Genomic DNA, 22,108 nt, shown 5'->3' with positions numbered 1-22,108 from the left:
GTATTTTTTTCCTTCTTGAACAACCAACTAATCACAGTCTTTAAAAGAGTGTGTCATACATAGCAACAGGGGTCAGCCCCGCCTCCTCCTTAAGATAAAATTGTTTGTCTTTTCCTTGCTCAGATTTTCTCTCAGATTGGTCCTGAAACTTTTTTAAGCAGAGACTCCTACATAGAAGTTTTTAAGCTAAATTAAGAGCTATCTAAGAGGATTTAGAAGCTTTAAGCATAGAAGCACAGATATTATTCAAATTTTGATTTAAACATGTTTCAATCTGAGGGTGAGTAAATGGTGACAGAACTTTAATTTTTGTGTGAAGTATCCCTTTAATAGAGACTTTAAAATGTGTTAAATAGATTCAGTCATGCTATATATAAGATGTTACTCGTTCATGACCCTAGGAGTTCTCATTTTATGTCAATTGAAGGGATATTCACCCAAAAAACCCCCAAGACATTTCAAACCTGTATGACTTGCTTTCTTCCACACAACACAAAAGATATTTTGAAGGGTGTTGGCAACCAAACAGCGATGGCTAAATTCATTTACATTGCTTTTGAGTCCATACAACAATAGTAAATGGGTGCGGCCACTGTCCGGTTAGCAACTTTCTGAATTTTCATTTTGAGGTGAACTATCCTTCAGTATTACTGTTGCCTTAGATGTTTCCTTAAGAGGCAAAAATACTGAAATAAGACAATTGTTTCAAACCTTAATTTCATAAGAGTTAGATAACAGGGCCCTGATTAAAATACACATATAAGTCGAGGCCGGTGGTTCATGCTCCATCATATGGCGCCGGTGCGTCCCAGGTGACCCGAGTTCGAATCCCGGCTCGTGGTCCAGTCCTCTCCCCGACCCCACCCCGTCTTTCTCATCCACTTCACTTCCTGTCCTCTCTAAATATAACTGTTTGTCCAACAAAGGCCGAATCGCCAAAAAAAATCTTTAAAAAATATACAGATATAAAAAATAAGTAACTTGCCAAATTTGAATACTGTCCCTCAGAAAAACCGGACAGCATGTGACTTTAAGCAGATTTTTAGTTTCTCCCCAAAGAAGTGCAAACTTCCCTCAGCCCAACCTGATCAAGAAAGAAGCGTTTGGTCTCATTCCACAATGAAGCTTTCTATAATTAACACCAGCATTTGCATATTAGCCTCATGTGCTCACACTGTCTGCTTTAGCTGGTGTAGTGTTAACGGCGGGAGTGTCAGGGTGATAATGAGCTTTTTTTGTTCTGGTCTTTTTTCACAGGCACACATAGGCTTTACTTATGCTCTGTGAGTAGACAGGGCAGTAACGGATGATTATTTCATTATGGAAAAGATTCAAAACACTTCCTTTTTGGTGAACTTCTGTTCCCAAACGATGAGATCATTCGACACGAGCTGATGGATCGCCCTAATCTGCGTGCATGAACCACGCTTTCAATAACAGCCCTATTAACACAAGTAAAATAATGTTGTGCACAGCGATAAATAAGTCCTCCGATATTTAATGGAGGTCAATTCAAAGATGATCACAGTGTAGATACAATATATTGACAAGTCCCCTGGCTAGAGTACTATACAGATTCTCATGTTACTCTATTTAGATTGCTATTGATTTCAGTTTCTGCACTCCAAAATAATCCCTCTTCTGCTTGGCTAACTGCTCCTGCAGGAGCTGATAAAGCACTTCTGGACTTTCAGATAGTATCAGACTTTATAAAGAATCTTCAACGGGGATCCACAGCGGTTCTGCAGGGTTTCCGGTAATAGTTGGATTACAAAAATTTTTTTTTGTGAAAAATGGAAATATGCATGAAACAACAAACACAATACAAAGTTAACTTCATTTCAGGTAAATGTTTAAATGTTAAACCCAAAATGCAATATTAAAATGCAATGTAAAATATGTATAATGTCATTATTTTAATTTATTTTATAATTAATGCATTATAGTTATGTAAATACATTAATACAGTAAAGTACTCATGTTAATGTAAACTGTAGGTCAGGTTTGCAATGCAACACAAAAAAATGTATTCATAAAAAAATGTCTCTGACCTGAAAATAAAACCTGAGGACTGTTGATATTACATAACCCCCTGCTTGCAAAAGCTTAGTCTGCAGAAGTGCTCCCTAGAATTTATACGTCATTGTAAAGTTTTAATTTTGAAGTACAGTTCTTCTGCTATAACTGCTGACCCTGTAGCACATATAAAAACACCTCATATTTACCTCAATGTCTGCTCTGAGGCAGAATGCTCTAGATCAGCATAAGGCCTCAATGTAAAGGATCCCAGAGGTGCTATTATCTGCTAGTCAGCAAGATTGAGATAGACTCATTCAAAGCACCTGACAATACAGATCGATTTTAGAGGAGCGGACGTTCAATAATACCCGGCTCAGTATGGGACTATCTTTAGACAGATCGAGACAGCAGTTTTGATGAAGTTATACACTAACTGTTATTACAAGGAACATTTTGTTTAATTACATCACTAGAAAACATGCATCTGTTTTATATCATTTATATCTAACCTCATTTATATCACATGCATATATCATTTTAAAAGAGCATCTTTCATTTGCAAAGTGAGGTTAGTCTATTTCTCAAAGCAGCTTAACATTGAAACCAATATACTAATAAGTGAACTAATAATGACTTACTGTATTCAAAGCTCTATATTTATAAAATGGATCACTTCCTTTTCAATTCTTTTTAAATTTGGTCCCTGCCAAATTCAGTAGTGATAAAGGTGAGATGCAATACAAAAGTCCCATCTCTTACATTAGTTTTGATACGAGTCCTTGACTGTCTTTGCTCTTCTTTTCCAATATCCATTTGCTTAAAAACACGGTGCAATGGGTCCAGAACCAATTCTTTTTTGTCCTCACAAAACTATTGAAGTTTCGAAAAAGATGCGTGTGAGTGTGTGTATGTGTTTGAGAGTGTTGGGAAAGGTGTTAGACTGATGATTATTTTCTTTCTTGTTCTGATATATTTTGCCCGCTCTCTGAGGCACAGAACAGACTTGTCATATATTACCAAAGATCCAGAATCTTAAAATAAACTTGACAAATCACAGGATACAGAAAAGAGCACACAGAACTGTACACAGTGAAGATTGTGCTGCATGTGACTTGTTTTGTGTATTTTAAAGAATAAAAAACAAAACTTCCTGTCACAAATGCCATAATATATTGTACGTGACAATAACATTTTGTTCGTGACGACTGGCATCAGCCTGATTCATCTCTAATGTAACACGATGCCAAATAGGTTGCGACTACTAATGTACACATCAAGTCACTTTCACTGTTGTTCATGTGGTTTAAACAAATACTGTCAAATCAATTTCAATGTTGTTTCTTGTTACTAGAGGATAAAGTCAAATAACATATTATAAACAGTAACACATGTGAGGCTTTGCAAATATCTGTCCATCTTAATTATGTCTCCTCTGAGCACCAGCATCTTGATGTTTTGTCTGTGTGTATGTGTGTGCAAATGGATGAAGTGAAGCTATTGTCCTGAGCAATACTGTGAGGTTTGAGGAGTGATGGAATTCTTCACGGACGAACACCCTCATGTATTATACGAGAATCCTTCACCAAGCGCCTGTTCTGTGGCCTCCACTTTTCACATCTTTAATGACGTTCCCCTCCCCTCTTTTCATCCTGTGTGCTTATAATTCTCAAATTTTTCTTGTACTATCTCTGATTCATCCTTTCATCTTCACCTCTCTGTGCCTCTCTCACTCTGGTTTCATGAATTGGCTCACTGAAGCGTCAAGAGCAGAACTAGACCGTACAGACCTCAGAGACAGGAAAAGAGAGAGAGACAGATGATAGATGAGGCGGAGGAGGGTGAGAGAGTCAGAGTTGACATGAAGAGGTCATTCCAGTTCTTCCTTATAAACTGTGAAGAATCATTGCTGATGGCGATGGCAATATAGCATTTTGACTCGATTTGAACCTCAGTAAAAGACATTGAAAGGTTTCAAGAACATTGATGTTTTTTAAGATGGCTTATTTTGTTGTGGCAAATACTTATCATTACAGCTGAGGAAGTAGACAAGTAGAAGCGGTGGTGAACATGTATTAAGAGATAGATCACCCAAAAAATACAAATATAAAAATTCTGTCATCATTAATTCACCTTCATGTCATTCGAAACCTAGAAAGAAGATATTTTGAGAAATGTGTCAGCAGGTTTTGAGTCCACAATGGAAGACTATTGAGGCTAATACTGTTTGGTTATTATTTTCTATTGTGTTCTTTCTGCAAAAGAAAGAAAGTCATAAAGGTATAGAATGATGTGATGGTAAGTAAAAGATGAAAGAAATTTCGATTTTTGAGGGAACAATCCCTTAAAGGAGCCAGTCTTTTGCACTTTTAGAGGCTATATATTTTTTTTGTTGTCATTGTAAGTTACCTTTAGTATTTAGAGTTCCTTTTTAACTATATGTTTAAAGATGTTTGATGATTGTAACCATGATTAAGGTTCTTGTGCAATGTTAAAGTCTGAAATAAATGACGCAAGTGAGGCCACTACTAAAACAGCTTAAGCAGTTACTAAAGTGGAGTGTGTATATAACAATTATATATAAACGTTATTTTAAACATAATGTTTTGAGTTGAGTCAACTAAGTCATAGTTGAGTGAACTCAGAAATTTGATTGTTGCATATTTATTTTAAGGTGGTTCAACATTTTTTTTTCAATTGACAGTCATGCGACATTACTTACTTAATTGAGTTAGGTGAAATGCTTGGAAAAAAGTTGAGTAAACTCATAAAAGCTGTGCAGCGAGTTGTCTTGAAATTTTAAGTTAAGTCAACTTTAAATTTTTCACAGTGGGGATCTGAAGAGTGCACAAGGAAAGCTGAGCCTCAGACATGGTGCAAATATTGAGTTGTGAGTTGAGTAAGTCTTGCGCCTAAACGGACAAATTCCCACACGAAGTAGGTCAACATGCTCCTCTTGGCGAGTATTTTACCAAACATAGTTGGTTAAGTATTAAGTAAACGGACGAAACAGACGAAAAACAACCCGTGTACAGTATCAGATTACTGGATCTTTTGAATACCTCTTAAAGCGACAGCAGCATATTCCAGCTGTCTTTTAAAAGTCAAGGAGATCCCTCACTGCTTGTGACAATAGCTTCTGTACCTTCAATTATGATTGATCTTTTTTTAATTTGTACATATGCAATGTTATATTATATATATATATATATATATATATATATATTATTATTATTCTAATCCATTTCTATACCTATATACTGTATCTTTTTATATTTTATGCTTATTTGTGCTGTTACTTGTAGCTTGATTATTTGTTCTTATTTTTATTTGTCAGAAGTCCCTTTTCCCTGAACATAGCACATACCGAACTGAACCCATGACCCTAAAACCGTGACACAAAGTGAACCGTGAGTAATTTGAACCGTTACACCCCTAATTGCTAGTGTATACACTTTCTCAGCCTACAATATCGGCACTATTTATTGACATCTAAATGCCCAGTGACATGTAGCCGACTGGCTTGAACACACAATGCTGTCATAACACTCAGAGTGTACTCACATTTAGCCCGGGTGCTCTCAAAAAAGTGAAAGGTCTAACAGGAAATGACATCTGTGCACCACTGGCTCGCGCTCTACCAATTGCATCAGGTTTTCTGTACAGGTGACACAATACTAACAGCGAGTAGAGCAAGCTTCTTTGACACTTCTGCAATCTCAGACAGTGTATAAGACCGGAGTGTGTATGATTTCCTAGTATGGTTTCATTACGGGGAGAGAGAGTGAAGATGTTTGTGTGACTTACTGTCCCCCACAGGTACAATCTGTCTAAAACCAGCTATCAGTCTCTCATTGGCCCTCAGTGTTCTGAGCTCATGTTCTGGTCGAGTCACACAGTCAGAGAGCTGCAGGCGTGTGCGTGCCAGCTTAATGCCTGTTATTTATTTAATACGTTGCTGGTGATTATGAGAGGGACCCTGGAGAAATATGACTGGAATGAGGACGCTGTTCTTTCTCAAAACTGAAGAGTTACAGCAAACCTCCAGGGAAATAAAGACACACAGTTTTTTCAGCATCTTTACTTAGAAACAGAGGTGGTTACACAGCTTTCTAAAATGCTTTGTTCTGATTGGTCAATGATGGCACCATTGTGTCAAACATTTTATGTAATGAACATAAACCTTATATCATATATAGTGGCATAGACTAACGTCCAGTGGGCACATTTCAACAATATTTGCTTTAAATGACCCATGAGGTTAGATGACATCATGAAATATGAGGTGTATGGTATAAAGTTAAGAGAACTTAAATTAGTTAAGGTATTATTTAAATTAACTACAGAAACTACAAAGTATCAGAATATGGATGCACCGATACAAAAAACTTTCTGAATGTAATTAATTCATATAATGACTATTGATATTGAACCGATATATCGGTGCATCTCTACATTATATACATACACATATTACATTACATTGAAATTTTTGGAGTCAAAAAGAGACTTTGTAACACTGTAGCTAAAATAGTCCACTGAAAAATGCACTTGGCCTACAGATTAACAATAATATATCAATATAACATAATATTCTTCCAATATTTATCTTGTTGATGGCTGATTGATTGGTTTTCTTAGCAGAAACTTTAAATTTATTTACAAGAATGACAAAGTAATTTTAACACAAATCAATATTTCATGAATTTATTTATTTGATGAGCAGCCGTGCAATAAGTGAACATAATTGAAAAACTAAACCCCTTCAGGGTGATACAAGACCTAATCATACTGTCTTGGTTTCTTCACTACATTGACACATCTAAAAACTCTACCAAAGACTGGCGAGAAATGCTTCAAATATGTCTAAAACGACAAAATCAAACGACAATCAACAGATTTTGATCCTCCATCTGTTCACATGATTTGGTCCAACCAGCTCTCCCTTAGAGTTTCTTAATGATGAGTAATTGGCACAGTGCACTCACCTGGCTCTCAGTTAATACACCTGCTGCCCGAGTCTGTCAGAAAGAGACAGAAAGAGCAGATGTGAGCTGGCTGGCTACGACCGACCCAATCCACAACGTCACTTAGGACTGACCCAGTTTCAGTTGTTAACTGCTGCATTAATGCTGGTTGGAAAAACAAAACACATCCAAGGATGACTCTTAAATGATTCATGCATTATTTTAGATTGTTTGCCAAGAGTCCATTCTGCCTCACAAAATTTAAACTGGTCTGAGCATTCACTGGCGATGTATTTGATTTGAAAGAAGAAAATGTGAATCAAACGTATTATATATATATTATCACAGTATTGTTTAGTGATGATGTGTTGCCGAGCAACGACTCCTACGTTCATCAGCACTGTACGAATGACAATTTGAATTGAGATAACTATGATAAATGATGGAATTGTAAAAAGGTTCATGCATTCAGGGTCCTGCACACAAATCAGTATTAAGCCATTTAAATGCCCTTCCATGCCTATACTGGGCAAACAAGAATGATTGTAATAATGAACATTTAAAAAGGGAAAAAAAAACATTTTTCTTTCATAAACTAATATTAGGAAGTTCATATTTAACTCAATGCGAATGCATAGGGATTTCATAAAACTTTGCATTTGTCTTGCTTGCACTTTTTATTGATTTTATTGAAAACTAACGCAACCGTCACTAACCGCGCACTCCTCTAAAATGCTCCGCAGCTTTTAAACAAGCAAACAGCGATATCACAACATCACAAAGTTTCTAGAAAACAGGCCAGAGGCAGATGCAGTCTGCTCTACGCTTTCAATCTCAATTTAACAGCCTTGTGCCCGAAATCAGTCCTCCGTCCCTCTTCAGATTCTATCTGGACAGGAACCTCAGCTTCAGTTTTCATACGGATTCGGCAGTTTGGTCACAGGGCATCAATAAAGAGCTCCGAAGTGCTCTTCCACCTAATAACAGACTCTATGTTAAACAAGGGTAGATCAGCCATCAGACTCTCTCGGTCCTTAGTAACCTAGCAACCAACGCCAACACAGTTCGCTTTTTCAACCAATGTGTAAAGCTTCTGGAAGTCCTTAAGTCATACGTAGGTGAGGGGAACTGTGGCTTATTACCTCAGGTGAAGAAAAAAGACGCGTAACTTGAAAGTGTGTTTGTGTAAGTGCTTCTCTTTCACATGAATGGCTTAAGAAGCAAACAGAATAATCCAACACAAAAAACCTTTGAGATGACCGTTTCTGATCTAGTTGCCATGGTGATGTTCGGAGCCGAGATGTCCCTGAATGTTGTAGCATCTCCTATTGCTTATGCTAATTTAACACTCAAATAACACTCAAACGCTATAAGCTGGTTCCTCAAAAGACACCTCTTAGACCTGAATCTGAATCCCGCATATTCAATCAAAATCTCTTCATCTTCCTAGATTGCTGTTTGCACCGGAGATCTTCATGCCTGAGGGAGCTGGACCAGAGCCAGAGGTTAAACCGTACCTGTGTTAGGCTGCCATCACAAGAAACATTAAAGTGAAGTTCATCTAACAGCCGGCGGCGACTGGATTAGTGCTGCACTTTAGCGCTTCATCACACAACTCAACGGAGATCCAAAGCGGGCCCGCTACAGTGAAGCTGCAATAGATTCAGAGATGGATATGCCAGGACAGAAGTGTTTGCAAGATACCCTTGATATATGTATACAGTATCTAACAGGTATATTGACCAAGGGGGTTCACCCAAAAATGAAAATTCTGTCATCAATTACTCACCAGGCTTCTAGACTGCAACCAAACTGCTCGAAAATGCGATCGTTGTTTATGACGTGTGAGGTAAAATCACAGGGTCACATTAGTGTGAGTGCTTAAAACAAAATTTTGCCCTGCCAAAGGTTTATTTTAACATTCAATGTGATTTATGAGTGGTCATTGAATGACACGCTTGTGATAATTGCAGGAAAGAGCGAGCAGAGAGCTTGTGCACTCCCTCTGTCTCCAAACTTAAGCGTGTGTTTGACTTACATTTACATGTTTGGCAGATGCTTTTAAAGCGACATACATTGCATTGTATTATACATTTGTTTTTCTGACTATGTGCAAGCCCCTGAGTTCAAACCCATGACCTTGGCGTTGCTAGCGCCATGCTCTAACCACTGAGCCACAGGAAAGCTTCATTCTGTGTTGCGCAGACAGAAAAGCATAAAAGCACTACTGGACAGAGCGCTCCATATGCTTTTAAAATGTTCTCACAGAACATTGATGTCATATTCCGATTGTTGAACACATCGGTTTCTGAACTGTCTCCCTCCCTCACACGTTAATCAAAAACAAGGTCAGAAGAAAGAATCCATCTTTCACGTAGCACAGTCGGAGAATCTTTCTACCTGAATTACAGCTGGTAGTTGCATGCTCAAAAACATGTTGTCTTTTCATCCCTGACAAGTGTTCCGCACATGCAGCTGACGTAAAGCACTAATCCTATCCAATTTGAAGGGTTTTCCTTGTTAACTTCTGTCTTTTGTGATGTCCTAACAGCTGTGAAAAAACCTGCTAATGTCCGAATCGCGACATAAATACTCATTTGAACAGATTAATTTTGTTGAAAAAATCACTGAGCTCACGAGACTCAATAAATGAACCCATCAAAACAGTTACTTAAAACACAAGCGTGCTTAGACCATTTAACAAGAATGGTTAGTAAGATTAAGTATTAAAAGTTTATTTATGACAATGTGTAGTAAAGTAGCTTACATATATATTTAGTTCTGAGTTAATTTGAGTTTTGAGCTATCTAATTTAATTTAATATTATGTGGTAAAAGTAAAGAAAGCCAGTTGCAAAATTACATCTTGCATAGAGGGCAATAAAGGAAGATTGTGAAGAGTGACGGGTTATATTTGTGTCAGATCGTATCATAGCCAATATATCACTTGAATATAAAACAAAATAATAATAACTTTATTAAATAACAAATACAAAGTTTCTTTGCATTTATTTTGGATTTATTGGGCTCGCAAGTGTAAAATTCTGAATATGAAGCGGTCTATAGGGGACTATTTTAAAAGAGGATTCATCAACTGAGGTCATTAAGCAAGGACATTATGATTACGACCAAATTTTAAGTTGGTGCGACCAAATTGTAAGATGATGTGAAAGGGGAAAAAACGAGTCTAGAGCCCTGCTCACAGTTGTTCAAAACCTGTGTAAATTTCGCTCTGCTAAACTACTAAGATATTTGGAAGAATGTTTGTAACCCAGTAGTTCTGGGGCACTATTGACTTCCACAGTAGGGAAAAACTACTATGGTAGTCAAAAGTGCCCTATAACTATTCAATTTCCCACATTCTTCAAAATATCTTCTTATGTGTTCAGCAGAACAAAGAATTTTATGAATTTTCATTTTGGGGTGATCTATCCCTTTAAAAAATCATTTAACATGTAGACAAAACGGCAGTGATTTAGGAAATACAGTGTTTAAATTGTTAAAAGTGATATACAATTTATATGTAAATTTGCATGCCACAATTGTTTTGTTGCTATTTAATTTCGTCATTAAGTTTCCTAAAAAGTGCGTAATTGCTTGTACTAAATGATACAGACGTTTTAAAAAGCTTTAGTCACAAAACACTGAGTAAACTTACACTAAAAAAAAACTATTTATTCAATACATCAATTATTTCACATTGCATGCAAATTAAAATTCATATAATTCCTCCTTGTGTTCATTTAGTGACAAATGGTACCTCATCATATTAAACCTTATATCGAACATATTGCATGTACTTAAAATGTCTTTCTCCGTCTTGGAAAAAAAACATCACAATTATATTTTGGATGTACTCAAATGGAGGGTATTAGCACTGATGAGAGAGAAGGCTTTTAACACAGCACACACAGCGCAGTTGTGTGGTATCTCCCACTGTCTGTACAGATGTTTACCGGTATGATATCTTTGATCCCTGTGGATGTAGAACTACTGATGTGCAGTGAGCCATAGATTCCCAGAGTTGATCTACCACCTACAAAAACATACACATGCACGCACAGATCAAAGGCTTGCAAGTTTTTTCTCAAGGGCAAGCGCACAAATGCCTGTATATTGAAGTTGCATTCTGACCATTGAAGCCCTAATACGCATCATTATTTCCTGATAATTCTGACCTCCAATGCCTCTGGTGCAAGTCTGCACATGACAAAAACATTATTTATAGAATGTTGGTAACTGAACCAAGGCGTTACCCATTGACTTGCATTGGTTTTGTCTCCATTCAATAGAAGTGAATCGGTACCACCATTGTTCGGTTACCAACATTCTTCAAAATATCTTGAAGGATATTTGTGTTCTGCCGAAGAAAGAAAGAAAGTGATACAGGTCTGAAATTCAAGACGGTTAATAAACAATGACAGAATTTGCATTTTTGATTGAACTATCCCTTTAAATATGGCATCTACCTAGACAACACAAGACTTCAACTGTCCTGTCCTGTCCTGTAATCTTAGTAGTGGCTTGAGTCCAAAACATTCAAACAGGATCAAGTCTACATTAAAATGGTAATAAACATAAAAGAACTGATCCTAATGTAACTCCCCAAAATGTTTAGATCCCCAGCTGCTATCATATTAGCTAGAAATCTGTAAAAGGAAATGGCGTCCATTAGCCAAGGCCCCGGCAGCGGTTCTGTTAGAACAGACCCAAGACAACATCTGTGTGTGCTCAGACAGATCCAAGAGGCCGTGGAGAGATTAGCAGTCTTTGCTCTCTCATGATTAGCGCTAACAGCTACACAGAAACACACAAGGCAAGCATCTGTCTCTCACAACAACATTCAATTCAACTTCAGTTACATTGGTTATAAAGGTTTTTCTTCATAGCTTACGCTTGCTTGAGCATCAAAAATTTCTGGAAACTCGATTTGACTATGAGCAATGCCCTGTTAAAACGCTGGCAATTCACAGACCAAATTGCTCAGTAGAGCTTTACACTAGAAAAAAGTAAAGGGAGATGAAGGGAAAAGTGGGTTTAATATTAAATACAAAGTGTCAGTTTCTGTTGCAAACAGAGGAATAATCCCTTGATGCTGTTAGCCGCATGATAACACGATTTTAAGCCTCTCTCTGTGGGAGTGAGCTAAAAACAAATGGAGTCAAGTCAACTTTTCAGAGACTGTTTGGTGCAGTTTGATCCCAGTGACCAACATTCATTTTCCATTTCAAAGGATGGAATCGGAGTGTCATTTCAATCTACTTTAAAGAGACAGTGCACAAAAAAAGAAGACGGTAAGAACTCACAAGTGTTTCGGCTCATTACGGTTATGCAGCCTTATGAATTCTGCTGCTTTTCAAGGAACAATTGAATGTCCTTTAATTTAAGGAAGTATTTCTAAAAAAGAGGTAAACCCAGAATTTCCTAAAAATTTGCATTAGACTGAGCATTTGTTTAGTGTGAAGCCCATTAGTCAACAATTCAAAGGCAAATGTGATATTTGTGACAATCTTTTGACATTTCAATACCACCATAGTAAATTTGATAAAATGAAATGTAATCTTGTAGAGTGATTCAGACCAACTAAAGGTTAAAAAAAACCCAGAAACCATCAAATCCACTGATAATAATATTTTTACTACGGTATAGTTGCCATATAAATAATGTCACTTCACAGAGAATGATGTTATCAATATCTGTTTTTACAGCGTATAACACAACAGTTAACAGTACAATACACTCACTGACAAAAAAATAACATTGACATGAAAACTGAACATAAAGACAGAACAGATTCCCTTTTCAACGTATAACAGTCTTGACTGGTTGATTGTACAACATCAATAAGTTTCATAGCAAAAACAACACTAGGTGTACACAAAAAAATCTAAATCTTTGTCAATTATAAATACTGGAATGCAGAAGTGCACATTTTCGTATATGTTCTGTTATCATTTAAGCCGGTTTCTACCGACTGACGCAGCACTTTTTTCAAGCGGCTCAATTAAGACTCGACAGAGGCTCTTCGCTGCACCAAACTCATATCGGCTCAAACTGTTCCTGAGGGAGCTCATGTCATCCTCCCATTGGCCACATGTTATGGGAGGCAATTTCGAGTGAATAAATTATCTTTACCCTTCAGCACTGTGCTGAATTTCATTTAACTCAGACACAGCATTGTTGCTTTTCAAGATACAGGCTCCGCCATAGCTCCGTAAATCCATTATCTGTACAGCTGTCTTTTCCCTTCACTATTTAAAATGAATGCTTTCTTGTCCAATCAAAGTACACGGAACACAAATCTAGAACCAATTTGAGTAGATTACCAAGACAAATCAAGATGGAATCACAAAGGGCAAGTCATACCCAGGAGAGACCAAATAGTACTTTTAGACGAATCAAACTTATACGTATAGTATTAGGTGAGTTCTTTAAATGGTTAATAAGGGAATCTTGAAAATGTAAGTGTGATGTAACAAACCCATTGTGTAAAAAGAGAGCCAGCTGCTGTACAAGCACACAGCAAATCCATCATTTTTTGACAGAAAGCAGGATTAGCAGGCCAGAAATAAAGTCAATTTCAAACCACAAAAACTCCATACTGAACTTGCTTTTATCAGATTAACAAAAAGGCAAGTTTGATCTTAAAGCAAGAACTTCCTTAAATTGTGAATATATTTATCTCTTACAGTTTGCTCACAGCCGACAGCAACAAAATATTTTCCCCTCATTGGAAGGGACACGGTGGAGAAGTGTGTCAGATTATGTCAACATCCCACTGTGCCTGATACCCAGCACTAACTTTCCCCTAGAGACACACTACCATCCAGCAGACAGTACGGCCCACAGCCAGGTCGGGTACACACACATACAGTCCACAAACTCAACCCCGAGTCAGCATCTGAAGAGAGGTCAGAATAAGGTTGAAGAAAAATAAGTGATACTGTATCTCATGACGCTCTCATGACAATTTCCAGGGCAGTTTAATGTGACATCATGGATGTAATGAAGAGTGTTGAAAATGACACATGCGTCAAAGAGTTAATCACTTCCTTACTCCATCCTGTGGATATACACAGCCTAATTGGCCTATGCAAGGTCAAGAGAACACCGTGAGCCACAGAGCCCTTATAAACTTCTCAATTTATCAGGTTTCCGTATAATTTGTGTATGTGGGGACTCTGAAATCCTGCAAGCTGCCTTTCCCTGTGTCCATTAGTATTTGCCCGTCTCATAAACATGGCCATGTGGCTCTTGCTGTGCCGCTGCTGCCCCACTCAGCTAACTACTCAGCCTCTTATTTCCCAGCATGCATCTGGCAGCCGTCACAAACTATCTCTGTGAGGGGGGCTCGGAGTGAGATGTCAGAATGTGAGCCAACTCGCTTGTCCTCTCTACTTTCACAAAGAGATGTATATTTTTGTGTTAAACTCACAAACGTGTCTGCGAGCAAAGTGGTAATTAAGAATGAATTGCGCCCACTGATGTGTAATTCATTTGCACACGTCTTCTGCAATGTTTCAGCGCCCAGCTCAGTAATGAAATTACGCAAATCACAGAACACTGCAAATGATGTTTTATAAACAAAGTTCGGGAGGAGCCGGAGCATATAATCAAACCCGGCTGGTTCGCAATCAGCAATCATGGCTTCCACCCTACCTGCTAAGCGAGCCAGCCCATAAATAAGCAAGACCTCTTACCTGCGACATCTCTTCTGTTTCTAACATGTCTGAGACCCACGAATCCGCTGTTAACGACAGCCCAATCATGCAAGATACTCCGGCCTCTTCGAGCGCTCGGCAGCGTTCCATCCTAAGCCCGGAAGCTACATCCCAACCGGCAGAACAAGAACGAGGCCGCCAGCAAAGCCGACCGACTCGTCAAGCCTCTAAACGCAACCGCTCTTCCGTACAGAGCCAGGTTAGGCCCCCGTCCTCCTCACCGGCGTCATCATACGCCTCGGCGCACTCAGTAATCCCAGCCATCGGGAAGTGGACAGTCGCAGGACTGCGACTCGCACTGTCCAATCGGGATGTGAACCTGAGCAGCCGGCTGAGCAAAGCCGAGCTGTACGACATCTACGTCGCGCTGCAGTCAGAACACCCACCAGCCAGATCTTCCCCGCAACAGGAAGTTGCTAATGAGCCGGTTCAGGCTTTCAGGCCTCCTTCAGCCCGGGCAGGGCCTTCCGCCGCATCAGCAGGGCATGTCAGGGAAACCCCAGCCCGTCGCAGAAGGATTTCGGCCAGTCTGGGCCGCGCGCCGGATGAACAGCACGAGCCGCTGCATACTCCTCTCCCCGCGGCTTCACAGGAAATTCGGCCCGCCCCCACCATCTTCAACTACCAACATCCAACGAGCCTGCCTCAGCATGCGGTTCCAGATCGCTTCCAACCTTTTCCCCTCACATCTGCAAGCTCGTGGCCAGCGGCGCCAATGTCATCCACTAACGTGAGACCGCCTCCGTCAGCGACACAGGCCCCGGCTCAAAATTTCCCTTACCTCCCCCAGAGCTTCGGCCATCCCTCCTTCCCTCAAGCCCCCGCCATGGATGCCGCCGCTATCGAAAGGCCTCCTCCGTCAGCTGCTCCAGCGGCCGCAATTCCCTCCCTCCTCGCTCTGCCTCAGGCCCGCCCTCAATTTTCATTGGCCTCAGCAGCTCCTATGCCGGTGCCCATCAACGCCCCGGTCCTGGAACCGCCCCCAGTGTCCAGCAACATCAGGGCACAGATTCTAGCAGGTGCGGATGTCGATTTATTTCACCTTTTATCTCCACTTTCACCTCCGCCCACGGATCGCCAGATCACATACGGCGATCTAGAATTCACATTTAAAAACACTTCCCACAGTCACTCCCGTACGTTGTCCTTCCCAGAATTTACAGTTGCATTTTCACGATTTTCCGATGTCATATGCACGGTGCTCCCTCACAGGAGACGCGAGCTTAGCGATTATCTTGCCATAGTCGCGGAGCTCGCACTCTCTTATGGGGGGGCCCATTTCTACACCTACCACAAGTTATTTTCGGCGAAATGCGCAATTAGGGTGGCTCAGTGGAACCAGTGCCCTTATTGGGGAGCACTGGACACTGAGCTTCACAATAGGGTGTTTTTGGGTTGCAAAAACATTTCATGCGCGGTGTGCCGATCCATGGCACACAGCACCACCGCCTGCCCCTTGGTCACTCCTTCCATACCCCCACGCCCAGTCTCGCCTCATCCCGTTTCAACCGGTCAAATTCCGCGCCTGCTAGATCTAAATACCTCTGCAGCTTCCAACACCCGTTCGCACGAAGTTTGTATCAGCTTCAATACAGGACGGTGCACCAGGCAGAGGTGTCGGTACTTGCACGTGTGCAACCATTGCGGCGGCGCCCATGCCCGCCTTGTTTGCCCCGTTTACAAAGCTGCAAATAAAAAATCAAAAAATTATTTCTCGACTCCTGTCAATGTTTCACATTTGTCTGCCGAACTATTACACCACCCCGACCCTTCCTTTACAGAATACCTTGTGTCCGGTTTCTCATCAGGTTTCAATCCCGGCATTGCGAGTTCCATTTCCCACAGTCTCGTCTGCCCCAACCTTCAGTCCGCGCTAGCCGAGCCCGAGACCGTAGATCTCCTTGTCAAAAAAGAGATCGACGAAAGGTTTTTGATCGGCCCCTTTTCCGCACCACCGTTCACGGTTTTCCGCGTCAGCCCCATAGGCATAGCCACGCGGAAATTCTCGGGAAAAAAGCGTCTTATATTTGATCTCTCATCCCCTCACGGAGCTCCCTTCCCAAGCATTAATAGTCTCATCCCGCTCGAAGAATTTTCGCTACACTACCACGACATTGAGCAAGCCATCACCCTGATTAAAAAAGCCGGTCGCGGAGCTTGGATGGCTAAAGTAGACATTAAATCCGCGTTCAAAGTAATGCCGATTCACCCAGACTTTTGGCATCTATTCTGCATTTGTTGGCGCGAAAAATATTATTTTTCCGTCCGCCTCACCTTCGGATGCAGAAGCAGCCCAAAAATTTTTGACATGTTATCAGAAGCGATTTGCTGGATCCTATCCAACAATTACGACATCCCTTTCCTCATCCACCTTTTAGACGATTTTCTAATCATCTCGCCTCCCGACTCCGTCCCAGCCGCGCATCTCTCTAAAGTTCTATACGTCTTCGAGAAACTCGGTGTCCCTCTAGCACCAGAAAAATCGGCGGGACCCAGCACTTCAATCGAATTTCTAGGCATCAAGTTAGACTCGCTCAAATTCCAAGCCTCCTTACCCAAGGAAAAAATTGACAGGACCATTCTGATCGCCCAATCATTAATAGATACCCCGCAATGCACAAAACGCGAGCTTCTTTCAATACTCGGTCACCTGAATTTCGCGATGCGCATCATTCCGCAAGGTCGCTCGTTCGTAGCGCATCTCCTCTCACTCGCTTCTTCCGCCCACGCTCTAGAGGATTTAATCCAGATAAACAGCGCATGCAGCGACGAGCTAAGTTTATGGATCAAATTCCTTAAATCATGGAACGGCATATCCTTTTTCTACAACGACATGTTGTCTCTTCCCGTCGACATCCGCCTTTTTACCGATGCAGCCCCATCTGTAGGTTTCGGGGGATTTTACCAAGGACGTTGGTTCGCATCTACCTGGCCGCCCCAACTCGCAACATTACCGCAGCATCTCGCGTCATCAGCCCTCTTCGAGCTATATCCATTGGTAGTAGCAGCTCAGTTATGGGGGAAAGAATGGTCCGCCTCCAGCATAATGGTCCATTGCGATAACGAAGCAACGGTACAGTGCATAAATAAAGGACGTTCCCACTCAACCGCCTTAATGCCCCTTCTCAGAAGCCTGACATGGATTTCGGCACGCGATCAATTCGTTCTAACAGCCAAGCATATCCCCGGCTCCAGAAATCAGATTGCTGACGCACTGTCCCGCTTTTCATTTCAGAAATTCAGGCAGCTAGCGCCGGATGCGGACCTCTATCCAACACCTGTACCTCCATATTCAGAATTGATCTTCATATAAATCACCCTTTAAAAGCCATGCTGGACGTTTCACTCGACGCCATCATTCAAGCTGTCTCCCCAAGGACCATACAGCATTATCTCACAGCCTGGAGAAACTTCAAAGTATTTCACCACACCTATAACCTCCCCTTCCCAGATTTCTCTCTCCTCTCCATCACATCATTTATCTCCTTCCTAAGTACCATTAAAAATCTTCAAGCAAGCTCAATTAAAGGATACTTGAGCGGAATCCAATTTTTCCATAAATTAATGTTCAATGCCCCTTCCCCAGTCATAGCCAGCTCCCAAGCTTCCATGCTTATAAAAGGCATCCAGAGAAACCGACCCGCCCTCCCAGATGCCAGACAACCCATCACTATAGAAATTTTGAGCAAATGTATTACAACCCTTCGCAGAGGATACCACTCCAAACATACAGCTCGCACGCTAGATGCCATGTTCATTCTGGCTTTCTTTGGATTTCTCCGATGTTCGGAAATCTCCACCACAGCAAATTACGATCCCGCAATTCATCCCAACTTTTCAGATCTATCAGTGCTCGATTCGGAAACAATCTCCTTTTTCATCAAGCAAAGCAAGACAGATCAAGCCAGAAGAGGACATTTTATTTACATCTTCAATCTTCAAACTCCACTCCAGCCATACCAAACCCTCGTAGCCTACCTCCGTTTTAGAAGATCTCAAGTCAAATCACCATCCGAACCGCTCTTCGTAGACGATTCAAACCTACCCGTCACACGCTTCTGGTTCCAAAAACACCTGAAGTCAGTTTTGCTCCACTCCGGCATTCCAGCAGACCATTTCTCTAGTCATTCATTCCGCATTGGCGCAGCAACTACAGGATCACAAAAGGGCCTTTCTCAACTTCAGATTCAAGCGCTCGGACGCTGGTCATCTGAAGCATTCAAGACTTACATCAGGTCTGACCGGGCCCTCATCAGAGAAGCCCATCGGACACTCATCACCAGACTCATCTAAGTATCAAATAAGAAATCCCCAGCCACCCTCAGTTCGGCCAGAGCCCTGTTTCCCCCCAACGATCCAACGCAGCAAAAGCGTTTCATCAGAAGCCTCAGGGGCCAATGCTTTCTATACTCTCCCGCAGCAAACTCATGCTCTGCCGCAGCAGACACCAATTCTACAGAAGCCAGTATCGCCGCAGCGACCGTCCCCGCAGGGCCCCGTGCTTCGGCCCCGTGCTCTGCCGCAGCAGTCACAACCATAATCCAATCCCTCCCCATGTCACCTTCCCGAAGCCAGTATCGCCGCAGCGACCGCCCCCGCAGGGGCCCGTGCTTCCTCCCGTGCTCTGCCGCAGCAGTCACAACCACCGTCCAATCCCTCCCAGTCTCCATCCCGAAGCCAGTATCGCCGCAGCGACCACCCCCGCAGGGGCCCGCGCTTCATCCCGTGCTCTGGCGCAGCAGTCGCAACCTTTATCCAATCCCTCCCAGGCACCTTCCCGAAGCCAGTATCGCCGCAGCGACCGCCCCCGCAGGGGCCCGTGCTTCCTCCTCGTCCACTGCCGCAGCAGACACAACCTTAATCCAATTCCTCCCAGCCACCTTCCCAAAGCCAGTATCGCCGCAGCGAACGCCCCCGCAGGGGCCCGTGCTTCTTCCTCACGCTCTGCCGCAGCAGTCACAACCTCTATCCAATTCCTCCCAGCCACCTTCCCGAAGCCAGTATCGCCGCAGCGACCGCCCCCGCAGGGGCCCGTGCTTCTTCCTCATGCTCTGCCGCAGCAGTCACAACCTCTATCCAATTCCTCCCAGCCACCTTCCCGAAGCCAGTATCGCCGCAGCGACTGCCCCCGCAGGGGCCCGTGCTTCTTCCTCATGCTCTGCCGCAGCAGTCACAACCTCTATCCAATTCCTCCCAGCCACCTTCCCGAAGCCAGTATCGCCGCAGCGACCGCCCCCGCAGGGGCCCGTGCTTCTTCCTCATGCTCTGCTTCTTCCTCGTGCTCTGCCGCAGCAGTCACAACCACTATCCAGTCCCTCCAAGTCACCTTCCCGAAGCCAGTATCGCCGCAGCGACCGCCCCCGCAGGGGCCCGTGCTTCCTCCAGTGCTCTGCCGCAGCAGTCAACACCATTATCCAAATCCTCCCACTCACCTTCCTTCCCGAAGCCAGTATCGCCGCAGCGACCGCCCCCGCAGGGGCCCGTGCTTCTTCCTAGTGCTCTGCCGCAGCAGTCACAACCTTCCTCAGCCCTTCCCACCCAAGTTTCCCCCCCACAGGGGGCTCGCCTTGTCTACACACCCTCCCACACAAAATAATCAGTTCCCATTTCCAACCCAGCTATTTCAACTCATCAGGCCAGCTATCATCCACGCCACAGCAGGAACTTGCCCTATCAAGAGTGTCATCCCTTGCACCGCAGTTCCATCCGCTCTCGCCGGAGCTCACATCAACTACCCACTCGCACACCACGCAGCCTCTAGCCTCGCCTTTGGGGGGTATGCGCTGTCCGGCTGCTGTCTAGTTCTACGCCTTTGGGGGGTTTGCTCTGGGTTCGGGCCGTTTCCGAGCTCGGGACACTCACCCTAGCAGGGGGAGTGTTCCGGGTTCAGAAGGAACCGGCGAGCTCGGAGCCCGCTCCCCGGACAGCACGCCAAACACGCATACCTTTTACACTTCTGCTAACCGTTTATTATCTGCATAGGTGAACTCGTGAAATGATGTTTTATAAACAAAGTTCGGGAGGAGCCGGAGCATATAATCAAACCCGGCTGGTTCGCAATCAGCAATCATGGCTTCCACCCTACCTGCTAAGCGAGCCAGCCCATAAATAAGCAAGACCTCTTACCTGCGACATCTCTTCTGTTTCTAACACCCACCCCACCTCCCCAGCTCCTTCCCCCGAACTCCCCTGTTAGCAGAATCCGGGGGGTTTGCTCTGGGTTCGGGCCGTTTCCGAGCTCGGGACACTCACCCTAGCAGGGGGAGTGTTCCGGGTTCAGAAGGAACCGGCGAGCTCGGAGCCCGCTCCCCGGACAGCACGCCAAACACGCATACCTTTTACACTTCTGCTAACCGTTTATTATCTGCATAGGTGAACTCGTGAAACACGTATTATGTGGCAAACTTACATAGAAAGAAAATTGCCCTGAAACAACAAGAATGACGTCATTTAAATATGGCACAAATCTGCAGTAGTTTTGCATGTTTTGGGCTTGCAGTTAGTGAGTGGAAAAAAATGCAGCAAAAAATATGAAAATAAGGTAACGGTTTCACCCCACTGTGTCAAAAACGGTGTATCTAGGTAATAATGATGATGATGATGATTATGATGATGATTAATGATCAGATGATTTACCTCTACAAAGTATCTTTGGATGACGAGATGAGAGAGAGAAAGGAGAGAGTAAAGGAGAGATTGAGAAAGTATCTCTTGAAGTTGTTAGGGTGTGTTCAGTCTTCCAAAAAGTTAAAGCTGAATTAAATAAAGAGCCCTGAGATACATGAAATGCTGAAGAGAAAAGCTTTGAAATGAAATGCTTTGGGGAAAGTATAATTCCCAAAGAACAACCACACTGTCTCCCCATAGGACAAAAAAGTAAATATTTAAAACACATAAAACCAATTAAAAGTGTTTTTTTGTTACTGCATATATGGTATATAAACTCACACACACTGGCAGTCAAAAGTTTTAGAACACTTACCTACCTACCAACTTATTCATGTTTTTCAACATTAAAGAACAAATACTAATACTACGAATAACACTAAACAAGTCCATCATCTTTACCCTCAGCTTCTTTTGGGGTCGGTAACATGTTGGAATATTGCCTTGCGGTCCAGTCTCCGAAGGGAGGGGATCATGCTATGCTTCAGAATGTCACAGTACATGTTGAAGATGTTGCCATTCATGGTTCCCTCACTGAACTGTAGCTCCCCAAACATGCAACCCCAGACCATGACACTCCCACCACCAAGCTTGACTGTTGCCAAGACACTCTTGTCTTGCACTCCTCGCCTGTTTGCCGCCACACACGCTTGAAACCCTCTGAACCAAATAAGTTTATCTTGGTCTCAGCAGACCACAGTTATCCATGTCCTTGATATGCTTGTCTTCAGCAAACTGT

At 42.5% G+C, this 22,108-nt stretch overlaps 1 protein-coding gene across 2 annotated transcripts in view; it reads right to left on the bottom strand.

Annotated features, from left to right (window-relative positions):
- Window positions 1–22,108, bottom strand: part of dlgap2a (discs, large (Drosophila) homolog-associated protein 2a) — a 135,113-nt gene that overhangs the window by 76,794 nt on the left and 36,211 nt on the right. The gene's annotated exons all lie outside the window — the stretch shown is intronic.

The sequence above is a fragment of the Triplophysa dalaica genome, chromosome 15, assembly GCF_015846415.1.
Source record: "Triplophysa dalaica isolate WHDGS20190420 chromosome 15, ASM1584641v1, whole genome shotgun sequence".
NCBI lineage: Eukaryota > Metazoa > Chordata > Actinopteri > Cypriniformes > Nemacheilidae > Triplophysa > Triplophysa dalaica.
This window is presented reverse-complemented; position numbering and strand designations above follow the sequence as displayed.